This window comes from Homarus americanus, unplaced genomic scaffold (assembly GCF_018991925.1).
Source record: "Homarus americanus isolate GMGI-L3 unplaced genomic scaffold, GMGI_Hamer_2.0 scaffold4060, whole genome shotgun sequence".
Lineage (NCBI taxonomy): Eukaryota > Metazoa > Arthropoda > Malacostraca > Decapoda > Nephropidae > Homarus > Homarus americanus.
In genome coordinates, this window is record NW_024746161.1 from 6,414,015 (window position 1) to 6,438,394 (window position 24,380).

At 43.4% G+C, this 24,380-nt stretch overlaps 1 protein-coding gene across 25 annotated transcripts in view; it reads left to right on the plus strand.

The window, feature by feature from the left end:
* LOC121879115 (FK506-binding protein 5-like) overlaps positions 1-24,380 on the plus strand; it is an 83,309-nt gene that overhangs the window by 13,372 nt on the left and 45,557 nt on the right. For 23 of the 25 annotated variants that reach the window (XM_042385658.1, XM_042385666.1, XM_042385665.1 and 20 more), the window contains exons 1-2: positions 22,120-22,204; positions 22,404-22,708. The exons of the other annotated variants lie outside the window; for them this stretch is intronic. The gene's annotated coding sequence lies outside the window, so the exon portion shown is untranslated. Of the gene's footprint in view, positions 1-22,119; positions 22,205-22,403; positions 22,709-24,380 lie in introns of those variants that run through there. 25 annotated transcript variants of the gene reach the window in all.

Genomic DNA, 24,380 nt, shown 5'->3' on the forward strand with positions numbered 1-24,380 from the left:
ATCTGTAATTTCTTGGACTTTTCAGATAGCATTGCATTGTTTCTTCTCCTTTGTCTTTAAGTTCACAGAATATAAACTACACGTGTAACTAAAACACATTACTGTTTATGATGTCTAAACTTGTTCAACCTGTTAACAGAGATGACTCACACTTACCCGATGTATAACAGCACTCCTTTAAGTTCATGAGCTCATGTTTAGTATCGTATAGATGGTGATCGAGTACACAGTTACTTAAAGTGTTACTCAGACGAAAAGGAACAAAATAGCTAAGGAGGAATAAATGATTGTTTTATCCTATCTAAGTCACACCTGTTCGCTCACTGTGTTTCTTGTTGCTCTCGGCTGTGTTGTTTACGTACTGGGGACCAACCTGGCACTTCATCAAACAAAAGGCTGATGACGTCTCGCCTCGACTGTTCGTTGCGTGTCGCGAATATATGTCCATAGTGAAGAAAGCAGCCAAGTTGAAATTTATCTGACGTTTTTACCAAGTGTGTGGGTGTGTGAGGTCTATAAATACCCTTGGTGAGTAAGAGGTTTCTGGTACACACGTTTTATTTATTGTGTTTTGTTTCGATGAGTTTTGCTGTTGTAAGTACAGTACTGCTTGTCTCTCTTTAATTTTTATTGTTGGACTTGTTTGTGTGTGAGATTTACAGTTGTATTTACAGTTGTTGATGCTTTGTGTTTTCATTTTTTTTATTAGTGTTAAATTTATTGTATGATTCAGTATTCCTACAACGTTTTCATATCGTATACATAGGTTTAACGGTACGGTATTTTTAGTGCAGTAAATGCATATAGTGGTCCTGTATAGTTCAACATATCCCGCGCTAACTACGTTCTTGTTCAATACAAATTATTTTATTGTCGAGTGGATAGAGTTCACGGCCTCCTATTCCAACAGTTGGTAGTTCGATTCCCGGATGGTGCCAGTCCACTCAGTATTTGAATAGTTTTAGCCTTTTTCATCGATGAGTCAACAATAATTATCCTTTCTTTTTCGGTGTACAGCTGCGTCAGTGTTACCTGCATTCCCACCAAACGTGCATTGTCAGGTGATATATTTAGCGCTCAGGTAACATACCACCATAGATTAATGGCGGGTATTTTTAGCGGAGACTGACTCAAGTTCAGGTTTATAAGACATTAGTTGGCCTATGAAGATATTCGTCTCGACATTCTAGTTAATCTCTAGTATACCGAGGAAACTCTGGATAGACGGTGTACATATCACTACAGTAAGCTTAACACTGATATTGAAAGATGGAGTTTTATTAACAAAAGAGAGAACATTGTTTTTTGTGCTTGTGGCAACATATTGGAAAGAATTGAATAATAAGCCAGAAAATAAATAATATACAATTGAGGAAATATTTAATTGACAAATTTTAAAAGTTGTTTATTGTAGAAACTAAGACCTTGAGTATAATGCCTCAAAACCCTTCTTAAATATTACCAAAGCTTGTTTTATAATCCACTTCTGTACCCTGACATTCGCTCACATGAATACCCAAGAGGGAATGTTATCGTCAGGTCTTTGGTATGTTGGTGTGGTTCCGCTGTGTCTTCTGATACAACATAAGCCTCCATAACTGGGTGAGCGCCAGGGACCGTCACTCTCGTATGACTCCTACATAAACAAGTTCTACTGACGTCATTACCATTCTGAGTACTTGCAAGAACTCTGTATGGCTGATAATTATTTTAGTTTTATGATTTCTTTATCGGAAATAAATCATAATGTTTCATACTGAATTATGTGTGATCATTGGCGTCGCGTTTTCTATGTTGGGTAACTTCGTGGTTACTGCCAGCTTATGGGATCATAGAAAACATCGTCATTAGCCAGGGGTGACTGATTATTTACGAAATAAAATACAGCATTTATATATATTGACTCGATAACAGCCTCCATCACCACCATTAACCTCTTAACTTCATCACCACCAACATTTTACCAACACTTCCACCAACCTCTCAACACCACCTCACCATCAACACCATCAACCTGCCAACACCACCTTACCATCAATACCAACAACCATACACTGTTTCTACCATCGCCCTTTCTCCAGCTTATCATCAGGGCCACCATAATCATCATCTATACTACCACCACCACCACCAGACGTGACCATCTGTGTATGTCATGGCAATTACAAGGCCACGTTCTTAAGTGTCCTGCGTGACGTCATCCCTTTGACAGAACTCTTGTGACATACCACCGGAAGTTGTTTGAGTATCATGATAGTTAGTCCAGCTGTTTCTTTATTATAGTTGTTAGCCCAGTAATTTGTGTCATGGTAGTTCAATCAATAGTTTGTGTCCAGGAATTTTTTACACCATGGTTAGACCAATTGTTTGTACATATATCATGGTAGTTATCTCGGTACTTTATATTGCTAAATGGGTCGTTGGCGTAATGTTGCAGCCCATCAACTCATTAATCTCTTATATTGACCATTAGTTTATAAAAAAAAAATCACAAAGAATTTAGTCATTGGCTATGGAACCCCCCTTAAAAAACATACACAAACACACACATCCCTCACAGTAAGTTGGATATCAAAGCTTTTTTATTTATATTTTTTTTTAGCGAGGTGACTTATGTCGTTTAATAGAGCCTGTTATATATAGCTTGTCTACATATAACGTGTAAAAAAAAAGGTTGTCAGGTATTTATAGCATGTTTACATAACTCGTGTAAATGGTAGCTAGTAGATATTTTTACCCCGTCGACTCAAATCGTTGATCACACCTTTTGCCATTCTTAGCGACGTGCGTAAAGGTGCCTATATTTAATAACACTTCATCACTTGTGCGTCACATGTATACATACCACGCCTTGGGTCTCTCTCTCTCTCTCTCTCTCTCTCTCTCTCTCTCTCTCTCTCTCTCTCTCTCTCTTACTACATATGGTTCTACCTTTTTCGCCTCTTCTTCACTACTTCCTTTAATCCCTTACTTCAATATTTACTCATTCCATCGCCTCCTCAGAGCTATTTCCATTCTTTCTATCTCTCCTTCTCTCTTTTCCACCCTTCTTCCCTAACCTCTTTCCCTCTTCGTCCATACTCTGTCTCTCACCTTCACTATATTTCTCACCCCTTTTTTTCACTTCTTAGTCTCTCCCTTTCCTTTACTATTTTCCTTCTTCCTCCCCACATTCTTTTTCCCATACTTTCTTTTTGTCCATCTTCCCACCCATCCTTTCATTTCCTCACAACATACTTTTCTTCCTCTCTTCCTCCTCGCAACGCCCACACGCCCTCCCCTCTCCCTGCCTATCATTACCTTCTCGACCATTCCGACGTGAAGTGTGTGACGTCGAGTTGGCCTCCCTCCAGCTCCCTCCCATTCACGCATTGTCCCGCTATGGGGGTCCTTCAGTTACCCCTACCCAGCAGTTTTCTTTTACAACATACTGTACTTATTGTTTAATGTATCAGTTATAACTTCACCGTTTTCCTTACAATTACAGTGTTTTCATCTTTAAGAAAGGGGTCATTACTCGAGCTGAGAATTATGAATGGTATATACGTAAATTACTCAGCATGGGTTTTGTTACGATATGAACAATAGTCATAATTCTACTTTTTTTTATTAACAACCGCATTTACAGTTCTCTACTTCAGGCTACAACATGGGTATCAACGAAGTCTTTAGAAAACCATGTCGTCTTTTTCTCTAGATGGTTTTAGGGGTTTACCTGTAATTGACAGAACTGTACATTGTAGTATACGAGTATACCTTAACTTTGTCAAGGCATCTGACTGTGTGTGTATTTTTTCATTGTTGATGTGTCTGATTTCACCTGTTATCAGCTCACTCGCCGTTCAGGTGGTTGTTGGACTAGTGTACTAATAGAATTTTTATGTTCATATAGACCTTTACTTGTTGAAGCGCAGTAATAAGACTAACATCAACGACAGTGTACCTGGTGAAACGCTGCAAATTTAACTGTACGGTTATGGAGTACCTGGCTTTGACTGGTGACTGCACGCTCGTCGACAATGTGTGGTGGTCAGTGATACGAAACTCTCATGTGTACCTGTAAGAATGGCGTTGAGCCCCCACCCACTGAACCTAATACTGTATTCAGTGTTTCTATATATATATATATATATATATATATAAATCGAACTTAAAGTAACGCTGCAGATGACTCCTTGTATAATGATGGACGATATAGGTTATGGGATCCCTTTGAGGGGCCGTGGTCACCTGTGTTTTATTAGGGTCCCCAGGATGATCCATCTCTGTAGGTTCCGTGACCTCCAGTTTCGGAGCTTCTTTACGTGGAGGACTACCAGCGCCGCTGCCGGTGTTTAGCAGTGAATGTGTCTATGGGAGGAGGGGGACAGTGAGATAAGGACAGTCAGCCATTTATTTATTTATTTAGTTATTTGTGAATACACTATTACCTTAATTAACCTTGTGGTACTACTTGACGACGTGGAGGACTATCAAGATCTGCGTAATAAGTTAAAAAAAATGTCGGTTGTGCATTGATTGATTAAATTATCGGAGTTTCCCCGTACCAGTTGCGACGTAGGTCGACTGTGAGAACTTAAAAAGGTGTTACCCACTGTGAGCTCACCAAAGATCACAGGTTTTTTCCGGATTCCATGATGATAAACTTGATGATTAGAATACAGGTACACAGACCTGATGCCTTCATCCAGTATACATAATAAAATAAATTAGGTACATGAACGGAGATAAATACATAATACAAATTATGGAGGAAGTTGTAGTATATAAGCCCGCACACTTCCTGAACGACCCCCGCGCTGCCAGGAAGGTGTGTAACAAGGACCAATAAGAGGGAGGGAGGCAGAGATGCTTGAGTGATGTGCGGGCCATGTATTATTAGCCGCTTGTGGCTATATCAACTCCGTGACCACTTCCTGGCTCCTGCCCTGCCAAGTTGGGTAGGGGGGGGAGGTAGCAGTGGGCGTGGAGGGAAGACAGTGGGTGTGGGGAGGACAGTAGTGGGTGTGGGGAGGACAGTAATGGATGTAGAGGGAAGGCAGTGGGCGTGGAGGGAAGATGGTGGGTGTCGGGAGGACAGTAGTGGGCGTAGAAGTACAGTATTGGGTGTGGGCGGAGAGTAGTGAGTGTGGGCGAAGAGTAGTGAGTGTGGGCGTAGGAGTGAGCGTAGGAGGAAGGTAATAGTCGTGGGCGGACAGTAAGTGACATCTATATACCTGTTATTATGTGCCGACAGTATTAGGGGCAATAAATGTCAGTTGAACATATAGTGTGGGAGGTGAGGTAGGTAGTGCGGGAGGGGATGGAGGTACTGTCTCACGTCCGGCTGCTAGGTTGTGAAAACTGGCCATAGTTGATCTCTGTTAAGTCAAATACGCTATAGGTGGGCTGTGTGTGTGTGTGTGTGTGTGTGTGTGTGTGTGTGTGGGAATTAATGTGAAACGTATCTTGATTAATTAAAGCTATCCACTAACATCCCCCATTGCTTTACACCTGAAGACACTTAACCTCTTACACTTCTCTGGCATCATAACAAGATCAAACACAGAACTACGGCACGTTTTATGTTTGTTTTCCTTGAGAAGATATTGCCGAGGAATTATTGTGCACGTGCCTCTGTGCTCTTATCACCAGTGGCCCACCATCCAAGAGACGAGAGAGAGAGCTATGGATGCAATTTGGCTGGATGTCAACACCCACGTTTATGAAGGCTTGGGGGGTGGGGGGGGTTTAAATCAGGTGTTTGATACGACGACAGGTGACTTGTTGCTGCTGCTGTTATTGGATCACTTTCTGTGTATGGTTCTGGTTGATCACTGGTAACTTATGCAATGTTGAAATTTTGAGATATTGCACGGAGGTACTGTCGAGTCCCGAGGCTGGAAGGACTAGACTAGGAACTATTTTGTTTGTACATTTCAGCTTAATTCTGCATAATGATTAATATGGCTTTTGGATACTACCATTACCATCATTATCCTCACCATCGTAATCATCATCATAATCATAATCTCTACTCCGATAATCTTGTACTTTTTACATATTTGAACTAATGATAAAAATATACGTCGCTCTTGTGTACAGGACTTACCGATGAGCGTAGAAAAGACCTGTCAGAGGCGGTCAGTGTTATGCATCTAAAATATTAAAAATCACTGTACTCAGGGGGTTAAGTTGCCCAGTATTACTACATAGAGCATCTTGATCTGTACCTCCAAAACTTACTTCTCAACTTTGTCATTTTCACGTCTGGCAGATTCATGAAACACATTAGTTATTTGACACGATAATGTGTTCATGATTAGATCTGTATGTTGCCTCATCTTTACCTCTCTGACGTCGACGGAACTGATTATATCACGTCTGTATCTTTACAATGGTACTAAAGATGTTTTCATTGCAGCTACAGTGTTAAAAGTGATACTATTAAGTTATTTCTGGTATATATGCCTTCGCCAGCCCTTTGATTGCTTCCTAAGCCGCCCCCCTCTCCGGGTCCTGACGAGTGTTGCCAGATGGGTCATACAGTATTAAATTATCACTCTTTACTCTAAATGTTGGTTACCCTGATGGCCGTCGCCGCACCGTAAACCGCGGAAGACATTACGGCATTCCAACCTGTTCTTCTGCTCACCTCTTGACGGGGGCACCAACGCCTTCTCCTTGGCACAGACATATGGGGGCGAGGTGCCACGAGCGGGCCAAGTGGCGCTCATTCAATCATCCGTAACACTGAGTGGGAGGAGAGGGAGGAGGAGGAGGGAAGCTTCAAGGCTCCCCCACTCGTCAGCAGGTGTGTGGGTGGTGGTGTGGGCCGTACACTACCACACCACCTGGTTATGGACACATGTCTAGTGATAATAAATTGAATCCAGCTCGTGTAGTCTGGTTAGTAAGATACCTGACCCCGGGGTTAATACACGGCCTTAAGCTTACTCGTACATAGGCTTCTAAAATTTGGTAGACCTCCGGTAATGTTTCACCTAACAGAGAATTACTTACGGTAAATTCTCGGTGCACTTTCGACTCCATATTGACCAGAGTATATTTTTCCTCCTTGGTTTCATTGAGTCAAAAGCATTGTTATATCGCCAGCCACGGTAGGAAAGTAAGATACCACTGTACCAAGACGATCCCTACCCACATGACAACCAGTTAGGATATACTCACTGACAGTCATCACTCCCCAGCACAGTTATGGTTATCGTTTATTTACTCTAATTATTATAACCTTTATTCCACAGGAGGACCAAATAACCTTTAGTAGCTCCTGATCTCATTCTTGGGTTAGAAATCGAACCAATGTTTCTATTTCCCTTGGTTGATCTACCGAACTACCATGACATAATACTTTTGCAGTAACTCGTAAGACTCAGCTCCACCAGTCTACATTACACACTCTACTCTACAACAGTTGCATTATATATAACTCCCTGTGAGTGTGTTCCCCGATGGTAACAATTTGGGCGAAGCTTATACATCATAACCAACAAGCCTCGTGACTGTGGTTATTAGCACTAGAGTGTGTGTGTACTGCCTGTAGTGCTTCACCAGTGTCATCTGTTGTTATGGGTAATTACAACGGACCCACACCGTCACAAACGTAATATTTTAACAGGATTCTCGGTGTTACTCATGAACCAAACTCCTGGACGATATGTTCAGGTGATCTCTAAACCTGAGAGTATTACATTATATAACACACGCCTACAAGTATTACGTAATACAAGTGTAGACGAACCTCCACGGCTGCCATAGTTATCAGCTTTATTGACGGTCAACACCCAGGAGCTGTGTGTACTGACAACCAGGATTATCAGTCCATGTCGGGATGGTGAGAAATAAGTAGAACATTTTAGAAAAACTTCTCCCACATTTATCCCACCATGACGTTATTATAATTGGGATACGTCAGGTATTGTTGTTTGTGTTTACATGCTGTCACGGGCTGTGTACAGCTGTAGTACTGAGGCATTTTTTTTCGGCGCAGGATAAACACACTCAGTGAGAAGAGCAGGACGATCAGGCACCACCTATGGTGATGCTTCTAGTAGTTCTCTCTCTCTCTCTCTCTCTCTCTCTCTCTCATATCTGAAGTGTGTTTGTTATTTGATATCTCAGTTATCCTCCTCAGTCTATTCGTCTACCAGTTCATCAATCGATCAACCGATCAATCTATCGTCTCATCAATCGGTCAATTTATTAATCCATCTGTCTGTCAGCGTATCACGTCCATGGTGGCCCCCGACCCCTCCTCCCACAGTTGATTCATCCACGACCGCCTCCTTCGGGTTCTCTTCGTTAATCTACTGAAGGACATTGATAGCAGGTTCAGCCTCTTTACCCAGGAGGAAAGATCTGTGTGTGTGTGTGTGTGTGTGTGTGTGTGTGTGTGTGTGTGTGTGTGTGTGTAAACAAGGGATTGGCGTGTGTCCTCCCTCACAGGTAAACAAGGTGGCCGTACCATCAAGACACACACACACACACTAGCGACGATCTTGTTAGGCCAAGTGGCGCCCCCTAGTACCGCCACCAACCCGAGGCCGACCTACACACAGACACAGTTCCATATCCCGTAGTTTTTTTTTTATTGTTGTTAGACTGGTGTAATGGTTGTTGTTACACTTACACTCCTAAAGACCCCTTAGTGTGTTGAAGCGCAGTGATAACTGGTGTAATGGTTGTTGTTACACTTACACTCCTAAAGACCCCTTAGTGGGAAGGCAGTGAGAAGCAGGAGGAAGAGGAAAGCAGGAGGAAAAGAGGAGTAAGATGGATGATGAGGAGGAGGAGGAGGAGGAGGAGGAGGAGGAGGGGGGCGCATGAGGAGAAGGAAGAAGAGGAACAGAAAAAGGAGAGGTGTACACGGAGGAGGGGGAGGAGAAAACAGAGGAAACATATGGACAGGGGGAGAAGAGAAGCTAGGAGGAGGAGGAGGTCAGGAGGAAGAAGAGGAAAGGAGAAAGAGGAAGAAGAAGAAGAAGGTCGACATAGACACATCACGGGGCTCACGTTGGCAACGCTGCCGCCAGTCCTCGCCCCCAGAAATACACCAACTGGGGAATCCCGCCACCTCCCAGCGCTGCCAACGTCCATACTCCTCCTCCTCCTTCACCCCTTCTCCTCCTCTCCCCCTACCTCACCCTTTCTCCTCTCCTCTCCCTCTTTCACCCCTTGCCTCTCACAACCCCTTTTCCTCCCTCTCACCTCTTCCCCTCTCCTCCCTCCTACCCCCATTCTCACCGCACCCCCCTGACCTCTCCTGGCAGGATGGGAAGTGGTAGGGGGGGGGGTTGCATTAGAGAATTACAGAGGTGTATTAATCCTCCACGTGTGTGCGTGTGTGTGTGCGTGCGCATCTTATTTGTGCGTTTGTGTGAGTATGTATCTGTGTACGCTTGTGTGTAGGTGTGTATGCATGCGTTTGTATTTGTGAGTGTTTCTGTATTCTAAAGTGTGCGTTTTTTATGCATGTATGTATGTATGTTTGTATGTTTGTATGAATGTATGTATGTATGTATGTATGTATGTATGTATGTATGTATGTATGGGGCGCAACAGTTAAATGGATACAGCATTTGTTTCATATTTTTAAGGATGTCTGGTCGCGCCCGGTCGACCCAGCTGTGGATGCGTACCTGAGTGCAGTTCGGGAAGTGAAGGCTTTAGTGTCTCCTGTACAGTACCGAGGCTTTTAGTAGGCCTATGGAACCCAGGTGTAGTGTGTGTGTGTGTGTGTGTGTGTGTGTGTGTGTGTGTGTGTGTGTGTGTGTGTGTGTGTGTGTGTGTGTGTTAATATATGCATGTGTAATTATGTATATATATTTGTAATCTTATGTACGCTGTAACAAAAACAAATTAACCATAATAAGACCAAATTCCTTTAACTCGATAACATATGCGGGTAGAGAAACACTTGAGGTTTATATGTACTTAAGTGTATGATAAAACCTTTTCATGTGTTTGAGTCACTTCACTGGTCCCCGAGGCTCTGCTATACTTACTTGTCGACCAGATATTATTTTTGTACTCTGTATAAATAGAATGTTACAGTTTGTGTGCCAATTTACCTTTGAAGTGTGAATGTGTGTAATAAGGTGTGGCTATTTTAACTTTGGTGTATGGGTGTATGTTTGGTTTGTTTGTATGTCAGGGTGTATGTATGTCTGTTTGTCAAGCTGTATGTCTGTCTGTTAGGGTGTATGTATGTATGTCAAGCTGTATGTCTGTCTGTTAAGCTGTATGTCTGTCTGTTAGGGTGTATGTCTGTCTGTTAAGCTGTATGTGTGTCTGGTAAGCTGTATGTCTGTCTGTTTATTAAGATGTGTGTCTTTTTGTCAGGGGTGAGGTGGTGAGGGAGGTGAGGGAGGTGAGGTGATGGAGAGGTGAGAGGTGAGGGATGAGGGAGGTGAGAGGTGAGGTGAGAGGTGAGGTGATGAGGGATGATGGAGATGAGGGAGGATGAGGAGGTGAGAGGTGGGGGGTGATGAGGGAGGTGGGGTGACAGAGGAGGCAGGTGAGGAGGAGGTGAGAGGTGAGGTGGATGAGGGAGGAGGAGGTGTGAGGGGCATGAGGCGTGGAGGTGAGGTGATGAGGAGGTGGGAGGTGAGGTGGGATGAGGGAGGTGAGAGGTGAGCTAGTGGCGTGGGAGGTGAGAGGTGAGGTGATGAGGGAGGTGAGAGGTGAGCTAGTAAGGGAGGTGAGAGGTGAGGTGATGATGGAGATGAGAGGTGAGGCAATGAGGGAGGTGAGAGGAGCTAGTAAGGGAGGAGAGGTAAATGAGGGAGGTGAGAGGTGAGCTAGTAAGGAGGTGAGAGGAGGTGGGATGAGGGAGGTGAGAGGTGAGCCAGTAAGGAGGCGAGAGGAGTAACAGAGGAGTGTGAGAGGTGAGCCTAGTAAGGGAGGTGAGAGGTGAGGTGATGAGGAGGTGAGAGGTGAGCTAGTAAGGAGGTGAGAGGTGAGGTGAGCTAGTAAGGGAGGTGAGAGGTGAGCTAGTAAGGGAGTATGAGGTGAGGATATGAGACAGAGGTGGAGGTAATGAGGGGAGGAGAGGTGAGCTAGTAAGGAGGAGGTGTAGAGGTGATGAGGAGGCAGAGGAGGATGAGGAGGTGAGAGGAGGATGAGGGAGTAGATGAGGTGGCTGAGGGGAGGCAGAGAGGTAAAGTGATGGAGGGAGGTGAGAGGAGGTAATGAGGAGGTGAGAGGAGGTAATGAGGGAGGAGAGGTGGGGGTGATGAGGAGATGAGAGGTGAGGTAATGAGGGAGGTGAGAGGTGAGGTGATGAGGGAGGTGAGAGGTGAGGTAATGAGGGAGGTGAGAGGTGAGGTAATGAGGGAGGTGAGAGGTGAGGTGATGAGGGAGGTGAGAGGTGAGGTAATGAGGGAGGTGAGAGGTGAGGAGATGATGGAAGCGAGAGGTGAGGTAATGAGGGAGGTGAGAGGTGAGGGGGAAGGCAGAACCTGTCTATCGTACTAATTATTATATTATTATTATTATCATTATCATCATCATCGTCATTTAAGTCTTAGCTAAATATTTCTTAACTAAACTAGTATAATAACACTTAAGTAAATATGTCTTATCAAAGCCTTTTAGATAAACTTGACAAGAAGTTAAGAACGTATCAGGTGGTTTATCTGGTCCTTTTAAATGAATGTAAAAAAATTGAGTCTTATCTTTGTCCTCTCTCTCTCTCTCTCTCTCTCTCTCTCTCTCTCTCTCTCTCTCTCTCTCTCTCTCTCTCTCTCTCTCTCTCTCTCTCTCTCTCTCTCTCTCTCTCTCTCTCTCTCTCTCTCTCTCTCTCGTTTATCCCGATGATGCTTTAATATCCTGTTTATGTTACCTGCCTCTGTTGGTATCTGTGTGTGTGTGTGTGTGTTTCAGCTCCCATCTGGCTGAATGCAAATATGACCTTTCACACGACCTTTGACCTAGCTTAGAAAGATAATTTGAACTCATCTGACTTTTAACCTTAGCATGGAAGATAATACCATTAACTTACGGCTGTCCAGGTCTTGTGTAAACAAACCGTTGTATTTACGTCATTGAGTGTCTGCTATAATGACTATGATATGTTGAAAATGTTAGCAGGTACTAGGAGAGAGGGGGAAGGATGGGAAGAAGAGAGAGAGGGGGGGAAGGATGGGGAAGAAGAAAGAGAGAGGGAAGGGATGGGGGAAGAAGAGAGAGAGAGGGAAGGATGGGGAAGAAGAGAGAGAGGGGGAAGGATGGGAAGAAGAGAGAGAGAGGAAGGATGGGAAGAAGTAGAGAGGGAAGGATGGGGAAGAAGAGAGAGAGAGGGGGAAGGGATGGGGAAGAAGAGAGAGAGAGGGGGCGACAGAAGAGAGAGGAGGGGAAGGATGTTGGGTGGAAGAACAGAGAGGGGGAAGGGGATTGGGGGGGGAAGAAGAGAGAGGAGAGAGAGAGAGAGAGAGAGAGAGAGAGAGAGAGAGAAGAGCCCTGGGGCTCTGGTATTCAGGACAACATAGATTACACCCTTCAGTAATACAAATTGTCGATATGTATAAAATCTCCCAGAATTTTCTCTTTTTCAACAAACATTTCGAATCCTCCATCTGGGTACCTGGCTGATCCATCACTGTGGATCTGTTGGTTTAAGATCAACAGTACTGCGCAGATTTTTGGTGTGTGTGTGTGTGTGTGTAAACCTTTGTATTCACGTTCTTCGTTCTTCACCCCTTCTGAGGCTCTCTCTCTCTCTCTCTCTCTCTCTCTCTCTCTCTCTCTCTCTAACACTCGGTATTATCCAGCATCATATACCTCTCATTCTTCACTCACTCAACTCTCATTTTCACCCTCTTGCACTCAGCATACTTCAATGTCATTCCTCATATTTATCCACACGCCACTCTCAGTCTTCATTCTCCTGCCCTCAGAACTCCCTGACGTGTCTGTTGTCACTCTCTTCACTCTCCTTCACTAAGCACGCTGGCTTCACGCCACTACTCAAACCCGACACTCGTGCATCAAGACAGTCTGACGTCACGCCTTCATGTTTACTCCCTGGCTGAGTGATTGTGTGTCAAGGTGAAACACGATATAAACTTCAAGAGTGTTCCGGGTGGGGGACTGATGGCGACACACATGGGCGAAGCTCAAGGTCTACCCTAGAGGGGGAAATGTAGAGAGCTAAGGACGACATGGGTAAAGCGAAGAGCTTATAGAGTGAGACAGAATAATTTAGAGGAGGGACTTGGTGTTCATCCAGCCGTTTTATTTAGTACGGTTACATCGTTGTTACATTCGCTGCCTGTGTGACGTGGTGAAAAAGATAAACTGCTATGCATGTCTACTGTAATCATGATGTGTCTGTTCCCATGAGAATTATTCCCCAATTTTGTTACGGGATGTTATGGAATCAAACGCTCCTCCACGTCCATCTTCTCAAAGCTTTCCAGGGACATTTATCTCCACAAGACCTCGAGTGAAGTTGATCATGCGCGTAATCTAACGTTCTGGGGTATTGCTGTATCGACTTTTATGCGAATACATACACGTATTTGCTATTTATAAACTGTTCATGAGGCGTTCATGACTCACACAAGACCACCAGGTGAGAGGTCATTACGATACACTTCCCAGGTAGCTGTTTGTTGTTATGGGATGTGGATAAAACAGTGTTGAAACATGACCATCAGGGCTGTACTGTACACTTTGATTATGTGTAGATTATAAACAAAACCTTGGCCAAACACTCCTGGCACAAGAGAAAATATTTACAGGAGTTACTGTTAGTTTTCTACCTTCGTAAACGTTTGCTCAAGTGTTGCAACCCTCGGATCCACCTTTCTACATATTTCTCTGTTTTTGTCTTGTGGCCGTGTACAGGAGGCGATCATAACAGGTGAATATCATTACAGGTGACAAACTACGCTGCCTTAATATGGGGTACATAGAGGTGGGAGGATGTTGTGGTGGGAGTTGCACATGGTAACACTGTGACTCACTTTCCTCACATTCCTTCTTAACCTGGCACACCTGCTGTCTCCTCCCTCCTACCCCCCCAGGCTCCTCACACCTCCACCCACACACATGTATCTACCTTCATCCTCACACCTGGCCTTTCCCCCTCCACCCTCATACCTGGCCCTCCCTTTCCTCCTCCTCCTACACACACACATACACACACACACACACTCACCCTCAGTGGCTGATGTACTTAGTTCAATTTAGCCTTACATAAATCACGATTGATTTATATACATAGTTAATTTATATAGTGATTACTTAATATTCTCAATTGATTTATATATTCTAAGTTAATTTTTATATTCACTCTCAACTTACATATTTTCTTTAAGAGATAGGTAGATTTTTTTATAGCTAAGATAAACAAACAATCATCCAAGAGTGTTTGAGTACCGTGGAAAAACAGGACTAACTAAGAGACAGGATTTAGGCAGGGTAAGAGAGTCAGGGCCCCTCATCCAGCTCTGGGGTCGAGGTCAGAGATGTGTGTTATCTCTTGTTGTTGCTCTCAATCACTAAGGTTTTGTCAAGCTTTTTTTTTCCGTCTTCTTCGTCAATCTGTGAAGGAAAGTTTATGTTGTGGTTATATCGGGGCCTCATAGGGATCTTTATATTGTTTTTGTACCCTTAATTATGATATTTTATCCTCAGTGTGAGCGAGGGGTGTCAGTGTGAGCGAGGGGTGTCAGTGTGAGTGAGGGAGTCAGTGTGAGTGAGGGAGTCAGTGTGAGCGAGGGGTGTCAGTGTGAGCGAGGCGGTGTCAGTGTGAGCGAGGCGGTGTCAGTGTGAGCGAGGCGGTGTCAGTGTGAGCGAGGTGTCAGTGTGAGCGAGGGGTGTCAGTGTGAGCGAGGGAGTCAGTGTGAGCGAGGAGTTAAAGAACCTCCCCCAAAAATGCATCGACTATAGATAAAATAAACATCTTCGTTAGAGAGCTCTTCACAGCAACAGCCACATCTTACACGATACATTAAGTTTACAGACGTCTTCACAGTTGTTTCTTGGGTGTTGGTTGTAGTTCTGTTCTGTGACATGTTTTAAATTATTGTGTTAATATGGTGTGTTTCACAGTGTACCACCTGAGGCCGTTTGTGTGACATCATGACCAGGTGTAGCGGAGGAAGGAACTGTCGGGAGAGGTGTGATCATACATAAATACGGCTGAACGTCTGTATGTATGTATGTATGTATGTATGTACGGTTGCCTGCACTTTGACCTGGTACAGTGGCTGGCACGTTTTGTCATATGTGGCAACTCTTTTGTTTGTTTACATCGTATTAAAACTCTCGGAATAGCCCTAAGAAACCTCACAATGGTAGCTAGACTAAGATTACTATAGATAAGCATTCCACAGGGTTGTTACATCTTTCTTAACCCACCAGCCACTGTACCAGGTATAAGTGCAGGCGACTGAACGTGTGTAGAGGAGTTATGCAAGAGTCAGGAGGTCTCACGCATCTTGAGGACTGACTCGGGTACAGCAGGTAATAGTGACCAAGAACTGTGTGTGTCATTTTCTCTGTTATGCCATACATTAACCAAAGCAGGATAGGTGTGTATTAGGTTAGGTTAGGTTAGGTTAGGTTAGGTTAAGTTAGAGTCTTGTGCTTTATCTGTCAGGTCCTGTTTCTTAGCTGTCTGGTCCTGTACTTTAGCTGTCATACCCTGACTTCTTACCAAAATATCTTCCATAAATTAGTCAAAATGTTAGTGGTAAGTGATAGCCTCTTACCCCTATCCTCCCCTCCTCTCTCGTCCCTTCCCCTCCCTTTCTTTCCCCCTTCTACTTCCTTCCTCTCTCCTCCCTTCCCCTCCTCTCCCCCCCACAACCCTCCCATCATCTCTCCCCGTTTCATTCGTCCCATCTTCTTCAGTGTTGCTTCGTATCCGAGAAGAGAAAGGAAGGAAAGTCTCTCGATCTGTCTTCCTCTTCTTCTTTATCTGTTGTTTGTCTGCCGCGTTATTCAGGACTCATACACACACACTCGTGATATCCCGAGTGAGTGCTGCCACCTCCTCGTCAGTGTGTACAGTACCCCGTGTGTCACAGCTATAGAAAAACTTTGGGAAGTTACCGGTGCCAAGAATACCTAACACCCCCACCCCCACCACCACCATTACCAACACCACCCCCATCACCATCATCAACTCCACTACCATCACCACCACTATCTCTACTACCATCCCTAGCACCACCACTACCCCTAGCACCACCACTACCCCTAGCACCACCACCACCTCTAGCACCACCACCACCCCTCATAACTGCCTCTCCTTCATCACCGCTACTCGTGCCGTGTCCAACCTTCACTTTACGGCCTGCGGGGTGATCTCTGTGCCTCCTCCCCACCGCCTTCCAGAGTAGATGAAGTTTATTTCGCCTTAAGTTTAAATCATAACAAACAGACGTATTGTTAGTAAGGTTTCACATTATCAAAAAGATTATAAACACTAATATATGTATACATTAATTATCAACAAATTCATTGTGTTTCGTGATATGATGAAACACTTTTGTTTATATTTTTCCCTTTGTGGTGTCGATGTTGTTTTATGAACTCGTTTCACCGTGAACCAGCGACTCGTGTGGTTATTTCCTGTTTATTCAAGAGTCATTACGGAATAATCAGGTCAGAGTTGATAATAACTTCCATGAGGCAAGTTTGATCTTATAATCATTGAGGTCAAGACGACAGATTTGAGGTCAGTGTTTAAGGAGATAATTGAGTCCAGGGATCTAACTCAGTCTTGTCTGTCGCTCACTCATACATTTAATGCGTGAGAGTGTTGCTACAAGACCAAGGTAGTAAGTCTTGCTAGGGCGAGGCGTGGGCCCACACAAACACTGGCAAGAGATCACCTGGCATCCACCTGCACAAGTAAACAAACAACTGTCTTTGTGGCCGTCACTTACACACACTTTCCCTCACACAAAGTAAATGCCATGAGTGTCGTCAAAGCCGTGGCACTCGTCTAATGATTCCTCTTACTGTAGATCAAACATAATCCACACCGCCTCCCCCTTCGTGAATCATTTCTCCGCCAAGTTTACCATGACGAAGAGATGAGGACGTCATGTGGACCTGAGGCAACACACGCTCAGATAATTCCTCGGGTAATAGCTGAAGGTGTCAAGATAATGACCGTAATATGGCAGCAAACAAACCATTACAGAGAGCAAGAGAGACTTGAGGTAGCTACCCCTCCCCCCCCCTTACTACCACCTCTCTATCACCCCTCTTATCACCCTCCATGTGGCTCATCTGACCCACATGTGGGGATGGAGGTCAGTAAGTTACTACTGGTGCCAGATATAGAGGCAAATGTAGGGGAAGCGGCTGTCATCTGGGGCACTTGTAGAGCGGCGCCACCGGGGTGAAGTATCGCAGTGGCACAGCCTCCTCTGGTTGATGTTATGTTGTGCCGACAGTACCAACTGGCCCTGTGTTGGTGATTCGGCAAGAAATTCACCGTGTACACCGGCCCTCTCGAGTATAATAGGCTTAGTTCAGCCTGGCCCAGTGGTAGGCTTGATGCTGTGAGCCGCTAGCAGGGGAGGGACGCCTCATTTACCGTCGCTAAATAACAGCTGGGATGACCCATTCCCCACATACTTACCGTGACAACATACGTCTGCGTCTCACCGTCTGTATGGTGCACCACGACCTGTTCTATATGAAGACTGTGACACACATTTCTAATGTTGATAATGAGCTTATATATATATATATATATATATATATATATATATATATATATATATATATATATATATATATATATATATATATATATATATATATATATATATATATATATATATATCTATGTTTGTCTTTGGTACCCCCAAAATGTTCTACACTACTGAGGGTATACACAAACACTTGTTATCTTGAAAATAGGTTCTTATTCTCGTACGGGAGATATACAGAGGAACTAATGAGACAGAGCACTTCCACACCATAAGGACTGGTGATCTCCACTCTTTGTATCCCTGCGTGCTGGCATGTACAGATGCCAGCATTTACAAGCTGAATACATAAATGTAAATATGATAATTATCATATGAATTATAATTCATATACATAACATGGTGCACAATAAATGGAAAAATTACATAGGATTAATACATGTTCTGTAATACTTTACTATACATAATTAATAGAGTAATATAAGAATACACAGGTTAAGGTACTACTTCGTGTCCATATTATACAATATATATTATACACATTCAGGTAGACAGAAAGATAATGGCACAAGTTATTGTTGGAGAGAATCCAGAAAGTTTAAGTCAAGCTTGAAGTAAACACTTCATATTTCAGCAGACTGGGAGTTAGGAGTCTACAGGATGAGATCGTCGAGTAATAAACTTGACTATCTTGACTCCACCATACTGATAAGAACAAGGTATGGTGTCCGTCTTCATGTACACTATAATTCGTCCCCAAAATTTTAATATCAGGTGACACAAGAAGGTACAAAGACCCAGTCACCTGAGACAACAACAATAAGATAACAACTATATACTATAATGGAGAGTTTTTATGGTCTCTCCCTCTAAACACAAACTTTTACCCCGAAAATATTTTAAAAACAAGTGGATTTTCTTGCGTGTCTGTATACCTCCTAACACGCGCCATCTTTTCCCTTTGATATGAAAGACAAGACAATTTTCTACGAGCCCATGTGTTTTCCCCCAAGCAAGACTGTTGTGATGAAGATGTTTCCCTGATGGTTGTCTCTCTGGCGGTAGTTACACAGTCCAGTACATTAACAATACCTGGTGGATGAGTTTGACTTACTGTGTTACCTAGTGGGCTGGTGACCTGTGGAGTGTAAGTGTGTATCCAGGTGACTCACTTACTTGACCACATTCCTTACGCTCTCCTCTTAATCTTTGTTTCTGAATCTCTTGAGTCAAACTGGTGGTGTTTTTACCGAGGGTGATATTTCTTAGAGTCAAGAGGATGTCGCTGTAGAGTTAACATTCGGTAGGAGGCGAGTGTCTAAACAGCCTCAGATATTTTGTAACCACGATAAGTCTGTGACCAACATCTGAGATAACCCTGCCACTCACCCCTGACCCAACCATATCATGACCGCCTTAATAAACTCTGTCTTTCCTACTACACCAGATCCCATTAAAAATACGGGATTTAGTTTTTTTTTTAAGATTTAACTATAGAAAAATATCAATTTAGTTCACGAATTTCACTTTTAAAGATTAGAGAATTTTAGCTTTCTGAAACAATGACCATTTTAACTCCCTTCACCTGAATCACTCAAAGCTATGAATCATTAGAGAGGATGAATACAACGATACCAGCAGCAGCAGATAAAGAACCAAAATACAATAAATCTAACGTTTATATACTTCCTTACCCCCTACATATAAACCCACTACCATCTCCACCCACTTCCTACATAACCTCTCTGAAATCAATGGTTTATTTTCATATCCTCGTCATTGCTGGTTGCCAAGGAAAGGCCACAGAAAGTATTAACCTTATATGACTTAAAGACGCCTTAACTCTCACTCATTTACTACAATAAGTTAAACATTACTGAGACTACATCTTATGACACCTGGAAATTATTAACTCAGGACAATAACCTAACGTAGTATTGGTCTAGATCAAGGTTATGTTTCCTTAACTCAAAGTGATATTGTTTTGTTTTTTTAATTCAAGGTTATGTATTTGTGAGAATCATGGGGATATATTTGTTTATTGAGTCCAGGTTGAGTTAATATTTTGCTCGAGGTAGGATTACAAGGTAAATATTATTACTTGGCCGAGGAAATCTAACGTGGTTCATTATACACTGTACGATTAATGGATGTATTTCCCAGCACACACACACACACTCAGTTCTCTAGGAAGCTTTTGATAAATTCGTGATATAAATGATAAGAAATTGGTATTTAAATGAAATTATATAAACTATTGAGATATTTTAAAGTATGAGCCCCAAAAATACTAGTTAGATAATATTTGTTGACGTAATGATAACAGGTGTGGTTTGTGTGATCATGGGAGTAGGTGTTGATTGGTTGTGTGATCATGGGAGTAGGTGTTGATTGGTTGTGTGATCATGGGAGTAGGTGTTGATTGGTGGTGTGATCATGGGAGTAGGTGTTGATTGGTTGTGTGATCATGGGAGTAGGTGTTGATTGGTTGTGTGATCATGGGAGTAGGTGTTGATTGGTTGTGTGATCTTGGGAGTAGGTGTTGATTGGTTGTGTGATCAGTGTGTTGATTGGTTGTGTGATCATGGGAGTAGGTGTTGATTGGTTGTGTGATCATGGGAGTAGGTGTTGATCATGGGAGTAGGTGTTGAGTGTGATCATGGGAGATTGGTTGTGTGATCATGGGAGTAGGTGTTGATTGGTTGTGTGATCATGTGTGATCAGTAGGTGTTGATTGGTGGTGTGATCAGGTGTTGATTGGTTGTGTGATCATGGGAGTAGGTGTTGATTGGTTGTGTGATCATGGGAGTAGGTGTTGATTGGTTGTGTGATCATGGGAGTAGGTTTTGATTGGTTGTGTGATCTTGGGAGTAGGTGTTGATTGGTTGTGTGATCATGGGAGTAGGTGTTGATTGGTTGTGTGATCATGGGAGTAGGTGTTGATTGGTTGTGTGATCATGGGAGTAGGTGTTGATTGGTAGTGTGATCTTCAACTCCTCATCTTCCTCTTTACCCTCTCCTCTCCCTTATCCCTTCTACTTTTCCCCCTTTTTCCTTTTACTACTACTACTACTTTTCCCCCATTTCCTCCTATTTCTCCTCCCCCCACCTCCTCTCCCCCATTCCTCCTCCCCCCACCTCCTCTTCCCCATTCCTCCTCTCCCCCATTCCTCCTCTTCCTTATCCTCCCTTTTCTCAACCACCTCTCCTCCCCTCCTCCTTGGCTCAGCACCACTAGGCAAAGTTTGAGGAATAGAGTAATGTGTTGACCTGGGTTCTTGTTTACTTCACCAAGATCGACGTATTAGAGACAGACATGGATGCAGTACGTACAATTACACTTGATATTGATACATTAGACAAACTTGTGGTATGTAATGGATTGTATGAGGGAGATTAATTGGTGCAGATGGATTGTAGTAATTAAAAGTGCATCTAAAATCACGGTAATTAAGGGTGATTGACACGAGTTGGTCATTGTCTTAAGGTTTAAATGATGCTGGTGATTGTTGGTTAGATGCTCCAAGCCAATCACTCTGAAGTTTGAGAAGTTGTGTATTTTTTGCAGTTATGACTTGGTGAAAGGTGCTTGATAACTCTGGCAATTTACTCGCCCAAAACATAAAACAAGCGAGAAAAACATGTTTATATCATCTCTAAACTCTTGATGACCAGTGCTTGAAGGCAGGAGAGAAAATAACTAAACATTGGGCCAGGGGTTCGGCACCAGGAAAGCAGATTGGCACTTAGAATACATTGTGCGGCTTCTTGTAGTCACACGCCCGAGACGACGAATGTTTGTGTCACTTATACTCTTCATCACTAGCCTGGGTGTTCCAAGTTGTGTCTAGAGGAATATTTGACCGATTATTCATCAGAAACTTATACTCGTAAAACTGTTTGTACTTTGCCGCCAAAAACAACATAATGTATATATGACGTCAGCTGGATGCTAGTGGGTGTATTTTGTGAGCGGGTCACCGGCATGAAGAGGAACACAACATAAACAAGATGACTTAGACCAGTTGGTGTTCAGGTGTTGCAACATAACGTGGCTGGATGATTCATTAGTGTGGTACGAACTCTGATACTGTGGGAATTGTAAGAAACATTTGTGTGTTCAGGTGGCTGCGTGGTCTGCCAGCCCCAAGTTAACTTGGCCCCCGTGCATAGTACAGGAACCCTCGTGTGTAATCCTTGGCTGAGGCGCGGAATTCCAAATCCAGCGAGAGATTCATCTACAGTACGGTATTGTAAAATTATCCTCAAAGTTCATATTGAAGATGGACGATGTAGATTGTCCATAAAGTGTGTCCAGCGCCAAGTGGTAGTTCAAACACACCGTGTTGTTGGTCAGCATGGTGGACACAATTAACCTGAGGATCGAGTTCCAAATCTATTTCTGCGTGGCTGTGGAGGGCATCCTGGCGCTGTGTTGTGGGCGGCGGCCGTGCTGGTGCTGGTGTCGACTGGTCACAGTCCCGTGCTGCCTCGCTCCCGGAGCCTCGCGCTGCTCTGCTCAGAGGGTACCTCTAGTCCTAGTGCCGTAACACCATACTTATGTGACAAGTCGTCATATTTTCTCTAATTTATTTGTGATACGGACAGTGTCTCAGCCTGATATTGCCTGATAATATATTGACCGTGAAGTGATGGAGTGGTGAGGAATGAGAACATGAGTTTAGAATAAATATGACCTGTTCTCATTATTGTGTCTCTCTTCAGATATACAGGTGACAGACCATCATCAGACAATAAAGCGTTGCATGGAAGGCAGCAGAAGTAACTCTCGTGTACTTATGTACCGATGTAGATCAAAGCTGTGCGAATATTCATCGTGTACGGATCTGAAATTCCACACAAGCACACGTTTGTCACAACCGAGTGTACCAGTGATAGTGTGAGCAGCGTGGAGGATCACTGCTAGCGTGTACAGTAAGGGTCACGCCGGAGAGAGAGAGAGAGAGAGAGCGAGCTTGGGGATCCGCGAACACAGGAACTTGTAGCCACTCAGCCAGCCAGTGAGACAGGTGACGTAAAGAATTCTCTCACACAGTCAACACGTGTCCATAGTAATGACCATCAGAGTTAAACCAGACCATCTCTTCCCTAAGCACTTCTCTAATATACAAATTATTTACTCGTGTCAGTTTCAGTGTCTTAAACTCTGCCAGGTGGTTTCTGATATTCAACAAGAAATTTGTTCACATGTCACACCTAATTCTCAAGCACCATTTAATCCTCCACACGTATGTTTGTTTTTCTTCGGGTTTAATAAATGTGAGACAACTGTGGCGAGTTTAGCAGATAATACATTATTATATAGACTGTTTATGTTGTGATATTGTTGCCTTCCAGTGATCTTCTCTCCCTGGGGGTGAGTCAGGCTTAGATGTAGGCACTGACCAAGTAGAGATGTAACCTGGCAACGTAGGGGCAGATAAAATCGCCTAGAGCAGGGGTTTTCAACCAGGGGGGAATTTCCCCCCTCAGGTTTTCAGGGGGGAGAGAGATGTAACCTGGCCAAGTAGAGAGATGTAACCTGGCCATTAGAGAGATGTAATGGCCACGTAGATTGGCCACTGTAACCTGTGTAGAGAGATGTAACCTGGTTGAGAACCACTGGCCTAAAGAGAGGGACACACACACACACACACACACACTAAGATGGAGACATTCGAGACAAGTAGAAGTAAACGGTCATACACACGAGGGAAAAAGTGACTGGCAAACTGACTGTCTAGAGAAAAGGAAATAAGGCTGATCAAGTATACCCGAGTTAGACTGTCTGATAAAGAGGTAGTAGACTGACATACTAAAGTAGACGGTAAAAGCAGGCTGTTCAACATGTAGGAGAAAGACTGACTCGGGTAGAGGAAAGTAGACTGGAGAGAGAGAGAGAGAGAGAGAGAGAGAGAGAGAGAGAGAGAGAGAGAGAGAGAGCACATTAAAGAAAGTTAACTAATCAAACAGACTGACCAGGTAAATATATATATCTAGACTGAAACAGGTAGATAATTAGACTGATGGTGGATAGATTATTTAGACTGTGTTAGGTAAAGGAAGATAGGCTAGAAGAGAAGAAAACTATAGGTAAGGAGGATGAACTAGACAAAATAGGATGGATAAAGGATGGCAGTAGAAATAACAGGTACAGGTGATGTTAAATTAGCAGACGTCGATATTTAGGATGACATGAGGAGCTATAGGAATGTAAGGATGAACTAGACAAAGAAAATAGAGTAAAGGAGGATAGTAAAATGAACTCGAAGACAGATGATGATAAACGAGTGTAAGATGAAACACAAGACTAAGAAGAACTTAAGGAAACGGAATAAATTATGAAGATAAGATGAAATTAAGAGAATGTTAGTGAAGTATCAACAGGATGAACTAGGATTATAGAATTAACAGGATAAAAAAAATAGGATGAACTAAGATGAAGGGATGAAGCATGATGGTAGTTGGAACCGGATCAGCAGGATAGATTAGAATCGTAGGATGGAGGATGAGGATAACTCACACTGTACCAAAAATAGAATCGTAGGGTGGAGGATAGAGCTAGCACACATCCTGTCATAGAAGGATACCAGATAGGCAGATTATTTCCCACTCAACAGATGAGTGTTTGTACTCAGATGGTACTGTACAGGAGGTGAGGGGGGTGTGAGTGCCCCAGCTGGCAGATGGCTCGTGGCACCT